Source organism: Microcebus murinus, chromosome 5 (assembly GCF_040939455.1).
Source record: "Microcebus murinus isolate Inina chromosome 5, M.murinus_Inina_mat1.0, whole genome shotgun sequence".
NCBI lineage: Eukaryota > Metazoa > Chordata > Mammalia > Primates > Cheirogaleidae > Microcebus > Microcebus murinus.
The window spans coordinates 103,048,293-103,064,305 of NC_134108.1; the positions used below are offsets into that span (position 1 = coordinate 103,048,293).

At 53.5% G+C, this 16,013-nt stretch overlaps 1 protein-coding gene and 1 long non-coding RNA gene across 2 annotated transcripts in view; both read left to right on the forward strand.

The window, feature by feature from the left end:
- LOC105869149 (triggering receptor expressed on myeloid cells 1) overlaps positions 1-16,013 on the forward strand; it is a 298,495-nt gene that overhangs the window by 126,713 nt on the left and 155,769 nt on the right. The window lies entirely within an intron of this gene.
- Positions 10,440-13,866, forward strand: LOC142870902 (uncharacterized). Its single transcript, XR_012919223.1, has 2 exons — positions 10,440-10,709; positions 13,539-13,866. It is a non-coding gene; the product is annotated as an uncharacterized LOC142870902 (long non-coding RNA).

Here is a 16,013-nt window from a genome sequence, read left to right on the forward strand (position 1 = left end):
GAGGTCAAGGCCGAAGTGCTGCTCAGCTCCTCTAGCCTTCCTGTCTTATCCTCTGATGCGTCCCCTTCTCCCTTCCTGGGACACCCCCCAGTTTCATACCTGGAGCTCCCAGGGACTGCACTGTTGCTCCCTGGGAAGCCGGGTGACTCAGCGCCACTAACGCTAGGATCTGCCCTGGGTCATCAGGGGCCCCTCTCCACCTAGAACACATGCCGGCCTGGTGCTCCTGACACTTGGGCATCACCAGGGCAGGGAGGGTGGCACATGAGGGGTTGGTCGAGGGTGGATACCGTGCAGCGCCCTTCCCAGGTCTGCACCCTACTCTTCCTCCTCCATCTTGCAGTTACTCCCCCCTCTGCACCCCCTCCCTCTGTTTTACTCTCTAGAGCCCACTCCTTCTTTCATTACTCCTGCATCCATCTGTCCAACGTGCATTCACCAAGCACCCTCTAGGATATAAAGATGTTTTACACACATTCTTGTTTGCGAAGAGCTCATCACCTATGAGAGAAATGGGCATGCACACAGCAAAGGATCATGACCACAGGAGTGAGGGACAGAATCCAACTGGGCACAACCACCCTCTAACGTGGGCCGGACAGATTTTGTTCCCACCCTAGAGGTGAGCAAACTGAGGCTCAGAGAATTCGACTGAATAACCCAAGGTAATGGTGGTGAGTGTGAGAAACCAAAACCTACCAATCTGACAGGAGATTTGGCCTTTCTGTTCCTACCTACCTCCTCCCAGTTCTTCCTTCCCTAAAATCATCTAGTCTCATATGCAGTCCTGGCCTCTGTTCATCTGCCCATTAAGAGTGTTGGCTAAAATAATAAGCCCATGTATGGACCGACAAGAATGGGTGCCGGTCATGGCAATGGAGCAGGTCCTGAGCCCCCTCAGCAGGGTGCTGATGTTTAGTTGCTGCATCATGGGGAGGGCCAGCGAGTCCCAGGGTGTGACTAAGATGGTGAGAGGTTGGCCTTAGACTGGCTAGGGATAATGACTATTTACTAACCGGTATGGAAATTTTAACAACCGGTCTAGGCACAGTAGTATATACCACCTAGCTCCAGTGGTACATCCGTCCATCCTCCATCCGTCCACTCATCCATCCCTCTGCTCGTTCCCCTGAACCCCATCTGTGCACAACCCAGCCGCCTGCCCAGCCCCAGTGCACTAGTACGCACTGAACGCTGTAGGGAGCAGCTCTGAAGTAGATGACAAGCTTTCTTGTCTCGGGGAGCTTACCTGGAGTTGGGGAGCCAGGATAGACCCACTCATATGTTCCACAACAGCCCAAGAGGTGTCTCAGGGTAGCACCGTGGGGGGTGCCTAGTGCCTGGTACATGCCTAAAGGGCTCAGAGCAGTCAAAGATCTCGATCATGTGTATGTGTATGTGTGTCTGGGGTATGGGTAGGGAGGCTGCCAGGGTGCGACAAGCCTTTGAGTTGGAGCTTTGAGCAAATGGGGGCAAGTCTCCCAGCTTCTGCTTGGCCCAGCCTCCTGAGGTGTCACATGCTCCTTCTCCATCTCCATGTCCAGGTCTGAGTATTATTTTGCTATCAGCCTGCCTACACTCGGCCTCAGACACCAGACAGCAGGGACCCAGAGACACCCTGGCCTCTCTCTCGGGCAGGCACATTGCCTCCTGCAGGGAAGGAGCCGGACCACTGTTGGGCTTCCAGCTCTCCCCCTCTTCCTTTTCTCTCCCTCTCTTTCCTTCCTGGGGCTGTCAGTTTAATGGACAGGTGTTTAATTCCAGCCTGTCAGGCGCCTGGAAATGCCAGCATCACTGCACATCAGTTTGTGGAGTTTGCTCTTAAAAAAGCAGTGAGAAGCTGAACTCTGGTATCTGAAGCTTAGTCCTCTCTCTCTTTGTCTCCGTCTCATCGGGCAGATGTGCTTGCAGCTCTCTTGCTGATGTTTTCCACTGGGGCACGGGAGCTTAGGGAGCCTGGCAGAGGAGGCAAAGAGCTTTTGCAAGTGCCTCCAAGGGAGATTGGGTTCCCAAGTGCCGAATGTCACCACTAATGTTTCTGGCACGTGCTGGGCCTGCTTTTTCATTATTAAAGTCACGGAATAGCTAAAGCATACCGTTCCTGCAGCCCTGGGGTGGACAGGCAGATGCCCGCTTCTCCAGCCAGCACAAGGTGGGGCTTCTCGTTGTTCCTGCTGTGTTCAGGCACAAGCCAGGAACTGCATGCCCACATCCAGCCTGGGAAATACGTGGAGGCAGCCCTGGGAAATCTGCCCATAAAGCTCCGGTGGTTTGGATATGGGGGTTAGAGCATGGTCCACAGTTCACATTGTAATGCCATCCCCAGAAGCACCTGGTTCCTCTATGAGTCTTTGGGAGAAAGTCTTAGGGCTAGGGACCAGAGATCAGAAAGGAGGACCTGTCTTTGGAGGTGAGGGATAAAGTTTGAGGAATCAGGTCAGAAGTAGGGGCAACTGGGGCATATCAGCCACAGCCAGAGGACAGAGTTGGACAGCTCAGCTCAAGCAATGAAGTCACTTGAGTGGCATTTCAGAGGGACATTGGGCTCACCCTGGCACATGGCTTCCTTCCAGTTGCTTTCCTGCCTACCCATGCCCACTTCCCTCCTGTTCACTTATCTATTTCTTTTTTGCTTTGACACCTCCTACCTGTCCCCCTCAGACCTCCACCCACCCACATACCCCAACGAGGCATCACGGTTCCTAACGAAACGGAACCACTGCCAGATGAAATATATTACTATTAAATACTTAATTCTTCTAGTGAGCAGAGAGCAGGCAGTATGAATACGATTATTAAAGAAAATTACTTTGGCTGATCAGATATTTCTGCATACTAATTTCTGACCCCTCTTCCCTCACTCCCGCTTCTCATCCCTTAGAGACCAGGACAGATAAAATTCCATCACAAATAGCTGATTACCGAGGCTTGCATTAAAAATCACATTTCCCTCTGTCTCTCTCTTTCTCTCCTTTTCTATGCTGATGTCCTTGCTTGGAGAAGGGCTGCCCCTAGATAACAGCTACCACTGGACAGCATCTGGGGAGGCCCTATTCTCTTCCCTCCGTCTTCCCCTCTCCCTCCACATTTTCTCTGATATCAGCAGATGCACTATTCCAAGCAGTTCTCTAAATGGGCACAAGATCCCACAAGCTCAAGGGCCTCTGCTCTTAGCTCATTAAGCCTCTCATCACAGCCTCCCGTCTGGTATTCTGTGCTTAAGGGCATGGGTGGGCTGCCCACCTACCAAGATGGCTGACTTTGCACAGAGAGGGCTGTCAGCCTCTTAAGAGAGGAACAGGAAGTGGGATCAGAAGCCCCGCCCAGAGGGGAGGGACTTCCTAACTGTTGGGAGCTTTCTGATTGGCCAAGCTTTAGGCCTCTTTGTAAACATCTGGGGAAATACAGAGTGAGGGGATTCATTCATTCACCTGTTAAAGTCAGCAAACGTTTATGTATCTATAGATGCGTATATGTATCTCCAGTGTCTTAACTGAAAATTACACTTAAACTTTCTATGCCTTGGTTCTCTCATCTGCAAAATGGGCATAGTAGCAGTGCCAACTTGATATGATTGTTGTGAGGACTAATCAGTTAATATGCACAAAGCACGTAGAACACTATCTGGCACTTAATAAGTACCATATAAGGATTAGCATTCATTAATGTTATTGTTACTATTATTGCTATTGCCATACATAATTTTAAAAATGTACTCTCCACCTGCTCATGAATGACTCTTCCCAATAATTCCCCCCTCAGAGAGTTTCTCCAGGCTTTTCTCCTAGGTTCTCTCTTTGCATAACACGTTTCTCAGTGCCTCCTAAATCCTCTTCTCAATGGCCCTTCTACCCCACTGTGAGCCCCCACCTTGGTTCAGGCCACTGGCACCACATAGCTGCCAAGGTTCTGGCAATCTGGAGCGGTGAGGGGAGCGTGCTAAAAATACACGCATTCCTCACAATCCCATAAGCCTTCAATTTACCTGCTTTTATAAAAAGATGCTTCCTTCGGTGTCACCAGTGGAAGGTGTAATTACAGCCTGGGAATGTTAATTCCCTTGCTCCTGATACGTGGATCACTGCTCTGCAGGGCTCCGGTCCTCCTCAGATTCGTGGGAGGGGACATGGGCAGGTGGCTGGGAGGGAGTCAGAGTGGGAGGAAATGCTAGGCCAGGAGGCTTGCAGGGACATGCCCTTACATCAGAGCTGGGACCCGTGCAGGAGGTGCTCTCGCATACTCGGCTACCCACAGGAACCCCTGGGTGGCTGGGGCTAGAGAAGGTGGACAATTGGATGGAGACCTTGACAGCACGTGGGGAAGTGGAGCTCTAAGGCACCTGTTTCAGATCAATAGACCTGAGCTTCATCATCAGTGCCCCATGGAGCTCACTTTCCTCATTTTTCTTTTCGAAACAGTGTCTCGCTTTGTTGCCCTGGCATGAGTGCAGTAGTGTGATCATAGCTCTTTGCAACCTCAAACTCCTGGGCTCAAGCAATTCTCCTGCCTCAGCCTCCCAGGTAGCTGTGACTATAGGTGTGTGTCACTATGCCTGGCTAATTTTTTTCTATTTTTTTTTTGTAGAGATGGGGTCTTACGATGTTGCTCAGGGTGGTCTTGAACTCCTGACCTCAAGCAACCCTCCCACCTTGGCCTCCCAAAGTGGTAGGGTTACAGGCATGAGCCACGATGACCAGGCACTTTCTTCATCTTTCAAATGGACTGGTGACACTCCTCTCCTCTCCAGGTAACAGTGAAGTGACACACCTTTGGGAATTCGGGGAGCACCTCACGGGTAACCTAGACAGTCATTCCTATTGCATTCTTCCAGTGGGCCTGTGTGTTTTCCTTGGGGCAGGTACTGTGGCAGGGTGGCAGAGATCACACTGCAGAGAGGGAAAAGAAGATTAAAACAGTCACAAAAGGGTGTGGCCTGGCTATCTCCTAAGTAAGCAAAGGGTGTTCCCGGGATCAGGGCAGAGAATCCTCACCCAGACAAAGGGGGTCATTATTGAGCTTTGAAAGACAAGCAGGATGTGGCCTGCTGGCCTCCCTGCTCCCACCCTTCCCCCTTCAGTCTATTGCTAGCACAGGAGCCAGAGCAATCCTCCTAAAACCTAAGAGAGATCATATCATTCTCTGCTCAGCAGCATCCAATGGTTCCCCATGTCAATCAAAATCATCATAGCAGCCTCAAGGCCATACCCTCCCTCTTCCCTGCCGTGGCAGCACCTACCACTGTACATACAATTGTCCCTTAGTATCTGCAGGGATTGGCTCCAGGACCCTCCTCAGACATCAAAATCTACTCAAGTCTCTCATATAAAATGGTGTAGTGTTTGCATATAACTTACGCACACCCTCCTGTATATTTTAAATCATCTCTAGATTACTTATAATACCTAATACAATGTAAATGCTATGTAAATAGTTGCTACACTGTGTCGTCTAGGAAAAATGGCAAGAAAAAAGTCTGTACGTGTTTGGTACAGACACGAGCATTGGGGGCATAACTACCTTTTCAAACCGCAGTTGGCTGACCCTGCAGACGCAGACTCATGGATACGGAGGACGAGCTGTGTTTTGTCTTTGTTTGGTTTTAGTGTATAGCCCTGGCTAGGATAGAAGCTCCATGAGGACGAGGATCTTTGTTTCATTCCCTGTTTTGTTCCCAGGGCTCTGAAAGTACAGTGCCAGGAACGTAGTGGGTGCTCATTAAGTGTTTGTGAATAAGTGTGACTCTTTGGGAAGGATTTCCAAGCAGAGGGAATGCAGAGCACCGAGGCCGGGGAGGGGCCCAAGCATTTGGGAAACTTTCGTTCTGCGTGCCTGCTCTGGAGAATGCCCATGGAAAATAGGAAGAGGGGCCAGCATGACATTTCTGTATGGAAAAAACAAAGAGGAGGGTGGCTATGTGATTAGATTTGTATTTCTGGAAGATTCCTGCAGGCAAGTGGGGAGTAGATTAGAGCTGAGCCAAGCGGGAGGCGGGAAGACCAGGAAGGAGGCTGCTTCGACATGCAGGAGAGAGAGGATGAGGCCTCCGCCCAAAGCAGGGCTGGCGTGGATGGAGAGGAGTTTCTAGGGGAGGCACCGGGGCCTGCAGTAAGAAGGAAGGTGGCAGCCCTCCTCCCCTTTCTCCAAAACAGGTCTTCCTGCTCCCCAGCATGTCCCCCAGCCCCAGCCAGGCTGCCCCCCTTCCGCCCCTGGGAGGCCCCTCCCTTCGCGGTTCGACTTGGTGCCTGCCTCTGGCTCTGATCCTTCTGTATCACAGAGATGTCCTCTAAATGACAACGGAGTTCCTCATCAGCCACTCTCATCATTGTCTGTCCCCAGCTGTCATGGGCACATTTCATGAAGGCTTTCCAGAGGGTAGGGACTGGGCATATTTACGGCAAGCCCAGTAGAGTCGCCCAGTGGTTTACAGCCCGGGGTCTTTGCCTTGGCTGGTCTTAGATTTAAATTCTGAATCTCCCACCTAGTAGCTAATCGACTTTAAGTTACTTCCCTATCTGTAAAATGGGAATACAAATAGTACCACCTACAGGGTTGTTGGCAAATGCCTGTGATTATGCGAAGATGCGTACTGTTCCCCCCACCCAGTGTCTCCCACTGCATTGCACTTCCGCCTGGGAGCGGTGAGCTCCCTGCCTTGCTGTGGCTGCCTGGACAGCAGGCGCCGTGAGGACAGGAGCCAGCGTGGCCTAGCTCGACTCCTCAACATAGTCACAGCTGTTAAACGTGCCGAGTGAGCGGACCGTTGTGTTTGCACACTTTGAACACATTGCATTCAACTGAAACTAAGCTGCTAAGGAAGAGCGAATCATAATGAAGCCAAACTGACCAAGGTTCTTCTTAGGAACCCAGAGCCTGTGGGAGCTCAGACAGAGTGGGCCTCCTTCGGCGTCAGCGGGCAGGGCCACCGGGGAGAGGCAGGGTGGGCAGCTCTGTTCTGTCACACCCTTGTCTAGCAGGGAGACTCAGAGGCCTGGGCCCAGCCCGGGGCAGGGTGGGTGCAGCCTGCAGGGGCCCTGGCCGAGGGCAGAGCGAGTGGCTGCCTTGCCCCAGCCTCCTGTCAATGCAGGGTGCTGGGCTTAGAGGCAGGGCGGGCCCCGCCTGCCCGACCCTCCGTGGAGCTGGCAGGGCTGAGATGCTGCGGAGTCCTGGTCCCAAGGCTGTATACACACAGGGCCGGGAATGTTTATTTTTCCTTATTGACTTTCTCCAAATAAACCCCTGCCCAGCAGAAAGGGGCTCCCAGCAGCAGCTGTTTACCCAGTGTTTGCGATAAAGAAGCTTCTCCATAGCAACAGGTGCCAACGTGCAGCTCTCCCGGAACATGGCAGGGCCTCCCGGCAGGGCCGTGTTTGCTCAGAGGGCAAGAGAAAGATCAGGGGGAGACAGAAGGAAAGGGAAGGAAGGCAGGAAGACCAGGAGACTGGGGCTTGGAAGTGAAGAGAAGGGGAGACAAGGGAGGAAGCCCTGGAGGAGTTTGGAGGTTTCTGTCCTCAGGGAGGCTTCTGCAGAGCAGTTCCCTGGGCCCAGAGGAAGAAAAGGCCATCGGTGATGTGCAAGTGTGTGCCCTGCTGGGCTAGCCGAGGAGCACCTTGCACAGGAGCCAGCGGGCACCTGCCAGTGTGGGCTTGTCTGGCCTGGTCAGAGTGTGAGTCTCAGTGGTTGTCTGTTTCAGTTACTGTGTGTGTGTGTGTGTGTGTGTGTGTGTGTGTGTCCCCTTCTGCCCTGGGAAGGGGGTATTCGTTTCCTAAGGCTGCCGTAGGGTCACACAGACTTGGTATCTTAAAACAACAGAAATTTTCTGTGTCGACCTAAAATGAGTGCCGGAGAGACCAACTCTCCAAAGCACAGAGTTTATTCAGGAGCAGCAAGGGATCGCAATCTGGGATGCTCCTGCTGGGACAGATCTTAGGCCCATCCACGAAGGGTGGGGCAAGGGGAGAGCTTTCAAAGACAAAAAGGAGGATTCTGTGTTCGCTGCTTTGGAACAAAGACCCTTGGTTACAGGGGCTTGACTAGGGATTGTCCTTAGCTGGTAGTTGCAGATAGCCATTGTTAGGCAAGTGTCATTGGGCAGGTGGCCTATCTGGAATACCTTTAAGGAATTCCTTGCATAGTTCTGTACACGCCCCTCCTTCATGGCCTGCAGGCTCCATTTTCTTAGGGTCTGACATGAGCGACTCCATTTTGATACTGACCACTTTCACAATCGTCTCACAGTGCTGAGGCCAGAAGTCCGACATCAAGGTGTTGGCAAGGTTGGTCCCGTCTGGAGGCCCCGAGGGAGACTAGGCCTCTGTTTCCAGTTTGTGGTGGCTATGACAGTCCTTGCTGTTCCTAACTCTAATCCCTGCTCCCGTTGCCACGTAGCAGTTTCCCTGCGTGTCTCCGTGGCTGCATCTCCCTCTTCTTGTAAGAACACAAGTAATCCAGTCCGACCTCATCTTAACTTTGTTGCATCTGCAAAGCCCCTGTTTCCAAATAAGGTCACATACACAGATACCGGGGTTGGGACTTGAAGGCATCTTTTTGGGGACACAACTGCACCTGGTACCAGGGGTGTGGGCGTGAGGCAAGGCTGGGGGACTCGGCCGCGCTCGAGGCTCTGAGGCAGCGCCGGCTCCCTCCTGCTCTGCCGCGCCTGCTCCTGCAAAAGGGAGGCCTGGGTCGGGGCTGATGAAGGCCCCCCGCCCCAATCTGAGTGAAGTCCGCAGGCAGCGGGGCGAGGAGGAGGCCTTGAGGCACGAGGGGCAAGGGTGAGGGTGACTTTGGGAGCCTGACGCCTGTGTTCATGCCTTGCTGTTGCGTGACCTTGGACAGGGTGCCTCCTCCCTCAGCCTCCGCTTCCCCATCTGCACCGACCGGCAGGGCGCCCAGAACCATCCTGGCGCACAGCAGGCACTGCCCAAGCACGGGCCAGTCCTGCCATTTTCCACAAGCCTTGGTTTCCCACCAGGAGTGCACGGAAACCCTCCAAGGAACGCCACCCGGGCGCTGCCCGCTGCTGCAGGGAGCGGCCTCTGTTCTAGAAGCTGACGCAGTGACCCGGGCACCAACGGGGCACGACTGACGTAGGCCCCGGCCTGGCAGAGTCTGTCCCAGAGGCCGGGCGTGGGCAGGCCACCAGCAGGCCACTCCTGCCTCAGCAGGCGGGCAGATCACATGCCACCCTCTGCTCACCGCGTGGGCTCACCCTGGGGACTCAGTGGGGACAGCGATTCAGCAGCTGTGTGCGTGAAGGGAGTCGGTGACCAGGTTGAAAGCACACACATGTACACACGTGTACACCCGTACAACACAGACACACACCTCACACACACACTTTATAAACATACCTCACAGACACACACACACACACACCTCACAGACACACATGCATATCAACACACACGGAACAGACACATACGCATCTCACCCACAGACACGCCTCACACCCCCAACAGACACACGACTCGCAGACACACACACACACGCACCCACACACAGACAGGCACAGATACGGCCTTCGGCCTCGTGGAGCCCCGTCTCCAATCCCATGCGTAGCAAGGGCCACACAACGCACTGAAACCCGGAGTTACTTGTTCCCGCTCAATCTGCCTTGAACACCTACTGTGGGCTAGGCACCGTTCTAGTCCCTGGAGAAATGGCAGGAAACAAAACCACAGAGAGTTCATTTTCTTCAGGGAGAGAGACAGCAAGAAAAATGAATAAACAAATTATATTGTATATTAGAAGGGATTTAGTGGTATGGAGAAAAATGAAGGAGGAAGAGGGAGTGTGGGGAGGCTGAGATTTAAAATGCATCCTCCAAGCCTTCCTGGGGTCTCCTCTCCCCGCTGTGGCCAGGGTGTGAGTGGGAGGCCTGCAGGCCCGGGTCCCAGCCACTCCCCGCAGTGGGGTGGGCAGGGGACATTTGCCCAGCTCCTCCTGGCCCGGTGGCGCCTGCTGTGGCCTCTGTCAGGGACCCGGCAGCTGGCGTCCCCACGGCAGGGTGGGCGGGCGCTCCCCAGAGATCTGTTGCTCTCTAACTGCAGCGTGTCATCCTCCTCATTACTATTCTAATCCTCATTACAGGGAAATGTCCTCACACTCAAACACAACAACCACGCAGCGCTGTAACACAGCCCCGTGGGGAGACAGGGCGTTTTGCGTTTTCTGGAACTGCTGGGGAGAACCGTCAGAGCAGACAGAGGAAGAGTTGATGCCTTCCGGAGTTGCTGCTCCTGGGGGTGGGGGAGGGGCGGCCCCTTCTGGGTGTCAACTTTTTCCCTCCCCCCTGTCTTCCCACCTCCTGTTGTCTTTACCAATGAGAATTCAGCTAACTGTTTACTCTCTGCTTGTGCCTGCCACCAACTAATCCATGAGGACTTCGGAGCCCAGCCTGGCCGGTTGCCTGGTTCATCTTTGCAGCTGGGCACCTACAGTGGTGCTGGGCACACAGTGGTGCTCTATAAATGCTACTTGAATGGGGAAGGGAAAGCAGGGCAAAATAGGAAAAAAATAAATACAGTGTTTGGCAGGGCCAAAGCATGGCCTGTTGCCCTAGGCCCCGGGGTGGGGCAATGGGACATAGGAAGGGTGAGCAAGGGACAGGAGCTTCCCCGTGGCTGCCCCCACCAGCTGGGCTCTTCTGGAATCACCGTTCCTGTGCTAAACATGACTTCCTCATCCCAGGGGTCTCATCTCATTAAAAGGTAAATGTACTCCTTGGGAAAGACTATGTATTTGGTGACCAATAGTGCTGTGCTAAATGACCTTGGGCATGTCCTTGAACTTTAAATGGCCTCAGTGTCCTGGTCTGTGAAGTGGGGATATTACTTTATATTTTTTTATTATTATTATTTTTTGAGACAGAGTCTCACTCTGTTGCCCGGGCTATAGTGCCGTGGCATCAGCCTAGCTCACAGCAACCTCAAACTCTTGGGCTTAAGCAATCCTCCTGCCTCAGCCTCCCGAGTAGCAGGCATGTGCCACCATGCCCAGCTAATTTTTTCTGTATATTTTTGGTTGGCCAATTAATTTCTTTCTATTTTTAGTAGAGACGGGATCTCGCTCTTGCTCAGGCTGGTTGCGAGCTCCTGACCTTGAGCGATCCTTGAGCCTCAGCCTCCCAGAGTGCTAGGATTACAGGCGTGAGCCACTGCGCCCGGCCTGAAGTGGGGATATTACTCATGTCAACCTCAGGGTCGGATTGAGTGAGCAACCCCTTATAAAGCACTTAGCATGGTGCCCAGCACAGGGGCACTGCTCAGCAAGTGGCAGATCCCCGTCACTGTGTAAAGCAGGTAGGTGCGTTCCTCGGATGGGACACGTTACTGGGGTGAGGCAGGTTGCGGGAGGATTTTGCTTGACCAACGTCTTTCTCCAAGGCTGCCCGGCCCAGGTGTTGCCAAAGAGACTGGGATAGGGGTGGGTCTGCAGGGCAGGGGAGAGGGGAGCTGAGGGCATGAGAACCTCCGGCAGCTGGGTGGGCTCGGGGCCCTGGTAGCGGAACACGGGCAAGATGAGGCCCAGGGCCAGCGTCTGGGGAGCGGGGTGCCTGGGGAGGCGGAGGAAGGTGCGGAGCAGGGACTGCCAGGTTTACTTCCCGCCCCGAGTGAAGAGCATGGGGAGACAGCTAGAGAACAGAGCCCTCAAAAAGTTTCCAGCACATTCCTGCTAAAATTAGCCCCAGCTTGCGCACGCAGCTCTATATTTAAAACAGCGGCCTGTCAGAGTCGCTGTGCTGTGTGGCTGGCACACGCCAGCGAGTTTGGGGCCCGGCGCCAGTGCGAGTCCCAGGGCGTGAGCAAGCTGTCCCCTGCGCACTCACGCCTGCCTCTGCAGGGGCGAGTGCACGAGCGTGGGGACATGGCTGCTGCTCCAGGACAGCTGTCAGGCCTCCTTCTTGTCCCAGCCCCAGGGCAGAGCCCCGCAGGACAGACAGACACGACCAGGCACAGAGGCGGTCACCTGCAGAAGGGACGGGCAGACAGGTGGAAAGAACACTCTGGAAGAAAAGAGAGAGGAGAAAGGAGCCAGTGATGGAGGGAAGAGGAGAGGGCAGGACAACGGAGCATCTGGGGAAGACAGGAGGGAGGGAGACAGGAGGCAGGGAGAGGCAACGGTGCAGCCCGTGGGGGTGTCAGTGAGCCTCAGCCGTCCAACCACCAAGCCCCTCACTACTCTGAGCCCAAGCTGCTCCCCTCCCTCCCCGCCTGCCTTCCAGACCTCTCCAGGGAGAGCTGGCTGATAAGACTCGGGCTTTTACCTGAGGCCCGGAACATTAACTTTGACACTGAAAAGGGGATATTTTATTACCCAGGAATATTTCTGCATCTCTTCAGGGATCTTCTGGCTCAGCCCCCACCCCCAGCAGCGAGCCTCTTCAGACAATTAAAACTGTCTCCGGATAACCCGACAGATGCAGCCCCGCAGAGACCCCAAAGAGGGGACTTCACATGCGGGCAAGCGTCTGCTCTACCCTGTGTGGCTGGCCCGAGCGCCTCGCCCTGCACTCTGTGCGTGTGCTGTGGGTGCTCCAGCCGGGGCCGGTGGGGTGACCCCTGAGGCCCTTCCTGCAGCCCGTCTCCTCTGGCTGGGGACCCTCAGGAGCCCCAGAGAGCAGCCAGTCCACCTCTGCCAGGCTACAGATGGGACAGCGAGCCTCAGCGGAGGGGTGTGACAGCCCAGGTCACACGGGGGGCTCGTGACTGATCTGGGGCTGAATCCCCAGGTTCTGTACTTTTCCACGTGTTAGCTCCCGTCCACAGAGCCAAGTCCCCGTCATGCTTAGTGTGTGCCTGGCTTGGATGTCCCTTCTCTGAGACCCAGCTCTAACTTCCAGGTGGGGTGACCAGCTGTCCTGGTTTTCCTGTAACTGTCCTGATTTTAGCACTGCGAGTTGAAAGTTGCACACTGCAAGTTGGGATGGTTGATCACCCTATTTCCAAATCAAAACAATCGCTCCTCTTTGTGTGCACCCAGAAACATCCGATGTTAACGGCTAACGTTAACTAACCCCCCTTCCCCCACAGGTTAAGCACTGTCATCCAGAGCACTTAACACAGATTAAGTCATGTAGTTCTCATAATAACCCTACGAGATAGGTACTGCTAGCCCCATTTTACAGATGATAAAAGTGAGGCAGAGAGAAGGAAAATAACATGCCTACCTGAGAAGCGGAGAGCCAGGATTTGAACCTCAATAATCTGTCCCCAGAGGGATAGCTCTTGGCCACCAGGGTATCCATCCAGTCCTTTCTTAGGGGCTTCTGCTATGGTTGGTGTACAAGGCTATCTTCTTGCTCTACCAAAATCTCCTGTCTCCTTCACCCCAGCGCCTGGCACAGTGCTGGGCATGTGATACGCACTGAGCAAAATTTTGTTGACTGAATCCATGCCTGGCCTGCCCGCGCCTTGGCTGGCATGAATTCCTTCCCCTGGTCCAGTACCCGGGCCTGTGGTCTGCAGCCAGTGGCCTCTCCCGGCCACTGTCCTTGCTCCCGTTTGGCGCCTTCTTGACTCTTTGGCCCTGTATTCCAGAGTCCTGAAAGAAATCGCTTTCCTGTGAGCCAAGGAAGGTCAGAAGAAATCTGTGCACGTGTTCTGAGAGGTTCCAGACTCAGTCTCTGGCCTGAGGCCACTCATCCCCACCCTTGGCTTGGTCCCGAGTTGGGAGTGCCCCAGACCCCAGCGGCTGGACCCTGCTGGTGACCTCAGGCTTCCGTGGCCCCTGTGCCAGCCACCCGGCTCCCGTGCAGATGTGATCCCCACAGAGGGGTATGGGTGGCACTGCTCTTGTGGTTTAGTCTGTTTCCAGAAACCCTTAGTGAAATTACAGCTTTAATTAAATACAGCTGGCTGTACGTTATACTCTGTATAATTACCGTGTTATTATTATTATCACTTAGAGGAAAGTTCAAACAAAGTTTATTGTAAATAGTCTTCGACAGAAACAACTGGAAGAGCTGAGGGCTATTGGCTCAGCTGAGCATCAGAGAGAAGTGGACCCCCCGCCGCTTGGTGGTAAAGGACGGGTGGGGGCAGGGCTGGGGAAGGCAGGTGCACATGGGGACATCTGGGAAGAGAGAGCATGGGATGGGGCCAGGCTCAGCTGCCACATGACTTTGGGCAAGTCCCTGTCCCATCTCTGGGCCTCAGTTCCCATCCCTGGGATAGAGAGGTTTCATTTCTCCTGCAAACATTGATTGGTAGCTACTATGTGCCAGGCACCGTTCTAGGCCATTTAGCTCAGTGGCCAAGCAGACAAAAGTCCTGACCTCCTGGAAGCTTACATTCTAACGTGAGGAAGAAAAGCAATCAATAGATGCATAAATAAATGTGTAAGATAATGGCAGGTAGCAATGAGTAACCTGCGGAAAAATAAATCAGTATACAGAAAGAGAAAGGGATATTGAAAGGACTGGGGGAGTACTATTTCAGGAAAGGACTCCCGAAGAGGAGCCATTTGAGCAGGGACTTGAATAAGGTGAAGGAGTAAGCTGTGAGAAAATGATGGTGGTGGTGTTGGGGTGGGGGAATCTCAAGGCAGAGGGAAGAACATGTGCAAAGGCCCTGGGGCAGGATCCTTTTTAGCATGTGCAGGGAAAGGCTAGGAGGCCAGAGTGTTTAAAGCAGACAAAGGGAAGAAAAAAAGTGGTAGGAGATGAATGAGGGTGGAGGGAGAGTGGGGCACAGAGCATGTAAGGCTGGGTGGGCCTGAGAGAGGACTTTGGGTTTTATTCGAAGTGTGATGGGAGGCCATTGTGGGGTTAAGAGAAAGGGAGTGACATCATCATCTGATTAAGAATAGATTTCAATTAGGATCACCAAAGTTCCTTCCAACTCTGACTCACCTTGACTCTAATGTCCATTGCTGTAGAGCAAACCACCACAAAACTTAGTTGTTTAAAATAAAAATTTATTATTTCTCATAGTTCTATAGGTTGACTAGGCTCAGCTGGGCGGTTCTTGCTTGGGGTCCCTTGTGTGGTTCAATCGGATGGCAGCTGGGACTGGTGTTGTCTGAAAGCTGTTGGGAGGGGTGCCCAGGCTGTGTTCTCCACTCACATATCCAGCATCTCAGCAGGGTGGATGAAACAGTGGGGTGCTTGGCCGAGCACCTCCTTCTCGTGGCCTCTCCACGTGGCTAACCTGGGCTTCCTCACAGCATGGGGGGGCTAAGGCTGGGGCTTCCTACGTGGCACCTGACAGTCGAGAGGCCCAGGCAGAAGCTGCAAAGCTTTTTCTAGCCTAGCCTTGGGCATCACTTTTTGCCACATTCTGTTGACCATCCCAGATTAAAATTTGAGGGGTCAGTCCTAAATTTGAGGCGGAATGATTAATCTTGACCCCATCTTTGGAGACAAGCTGCTACATGCGCCCACTGGAAAAGCCATGGAAATAATAGCTACTGTTCATCACGTGCTTTCTATGGGCCAGGCACTGTTCTGGTTCCATATTTTATTTTATTTTTTTTACTTTTTACTGTTTTTTTAGAGACAGGGTCTCCCTCTGTCATGCAGGCTGGAGTGCAGTGGCCTCGTCATAGTTCCCTGTAACCTCGAATTCCTGGCCTCAGGGGATCCTCCCACCTCAGTCTCCCAAAGTATTGGTAGTACGGGAACGAGCCACCGCGCCTGGCCTGGCTTCCATATTTTAACTCATTTGGTCTTCATACCCACCCTATGAGGTGGGTACTGTTGTTAACCCCATTTTACAGATGGGGCACCTGCAGCACAGAGAGGTTAAGCATCTTGCCCAAGGTCACATAGCTAGTGAGTAGGAGCTGGGACTGAATCTAGGCTGTCTGGCTTCAGAGTCTTTGCTCCCCCAGACTCAAGCCTCCTTGGCAGCTCAAAGAGACACGCTGCAAAACAGCTGGAGACACAGGGACCCTTCTCTGATCTCCCCAGCTTGCTTTATCAGGGCCGGCGAGTGCCTTTGGTTGAACGGCTTGCACAAATGTGCAGCACTGTCCAGGCGGGGAAGGAGACGGCTCTCTGAGCCTGTTGCCCA